This window comes from Oryctolagus cuniculus, chromosome 20 (assembly GCF_964237555.1).
Source record: "Oryctolagus cuniculus chromosome 20, mOryCun1.1, whole genome shotgun sequence".
Classification (NCBI taxonomy): Eukaryota; Metazoa; Chordata; class Mammalia; order Lagomorpha; family Leporidae; genus Oryctolagus; species Oryctolagus cuniculus.
In genome coordinates this window covers 9,283,888-9,285,536 of record NC_091451.1, presented here as the reverse complement: position 1 = coordinate 9,285,536, position 1,649 = coordinate 9,283,888, and positions in this window count along the sequence as shown.

Here is a 1,649-nt window from a genome sequence, read left to right as displayed (position 1 = left end):
GCCTACAACAGCTGACTCGGCCAGGTCGAAGCCAGGAGCCTGGACTTTAACTCAGGTCCCCCAAGTGGCTGGCAGGGACTCAAGTACTTGAACGATCGCACGCTGCCTCCGAGGGCACACATTCGCAGGAAACTGGATGGGAGACGCAGTAGTGGAACTAGCAGCAGGTGCGCTGATACGGGCTGCAGGCTTCCCCTGTGCAGCTTAGCTGCAGCACTAAATGCTCACCCTGAAGTCGCTGTTTAATGGAAAATGGAATTAAAAGAGAAGTTTATTTTGGCGAAATGCATTCAGAGAGTCTTCAAAAAGATCATGGAAAATGTGGATTATGAGAAAACTATGCATGGATTTCAAAATGGTCAAAGATGGCCGGCGCCGTGGCTCAATAGGCTAATCCTCCACCTAGCGGCGCCGGCACACCGGGTTCTAGTCCCGGTCGGGGCGCCGGATTCTGTCCCGGTTGCCCCTCTTCCAGGCCAGCTCTCTGCTGTGGCCAGGGAGTGCAGTGGAGGATGGCCCGAGTACTTGGGCCCTGTACCCCAAAGGGAGACTAGGATAAGTACCTGGCTCCTGCCTTTGGATCAGCGCGGTGCGCCAGCCGCGGCGGCCATTGGAGGGTGAACCAGCGGCCAAAGGAAGACCTTTCTCTCTGTCTCTCTCTCACTGTCCACTCTGCCTGCCTGTCAAAAAAAAAAAAAAAAAATTAAAAAAAAAAAAATGGTCAAAGATGTATTTCGCTGGCGCTGCAGCTCAATAGGCTAATCCTCCACCTAGCGGCGCCGGCACACCTGGTCGGGGCGCCGGATTCTGTCCCGGTTGCCCCTCTTCCAGGCCAGCTCTCTGCTGTGGCCCGGGAGTGCAGTGGAGGATGGCCCAAGTGCTTGGGCCCTGCACCCCATGGGAGACCAGGAGAAGCACCTGGCTCCTGCCATCGGATCAGCGCGGTGCGCCGGCCGCGGCGGCCAATGGAGGGTGAACCAACAGCAAAAATGAAGACCTTTCTCTCTGTCTCTTTCTCTCTCTCACTGTCCACTCTGCCTGTCAAGAAAAAAAATAAAAAAATAAAAAAGAATTTAAGTAGATTCTTAATATGGCTCTATTTTGAAGAGTGTGATATGATAAAATTATAAGACAATAAAATAATCTCTACAAACTTTGTTCACTGGTACAAATTTTAACTTGTAATTTTCTTAAAGACAACAGAAGCACCTTTTTTCAATGATTATAATTTCACTGGCATATCAGAAAGAAAATGCCAGAAACAGATTTGTCCCATATTGTATTCATAAGGAAACTGATATAAATAAATAACCGTGTGTGTTTCGCTTTATCATTGAACAAAGAATATCAGAATACTATAAATGATAATGCTGTTTATGTGAGTTGATCAGTGATAAGTCCTGCTGAGTCAGCAGTTTACTTGAAAGTAGTCAACAACTGCTAATGTTTAAAAAAAATTATGTATTTTATTTGAGAGACAGACCTCCTATCTGCTGGTTCATTCCCTAAATGCCCGGGAGTCCAGAACTCGATCCAGGTCTCCCACGTGGATGGCAGGGCCCACGTTCCTGAGCCAGCATTTGCCACCTCCCCTTAGGAGGGAGCTAGAACTGGGAGCAGAGCTGGAACTCGAACCCAGGCCCCGCGAT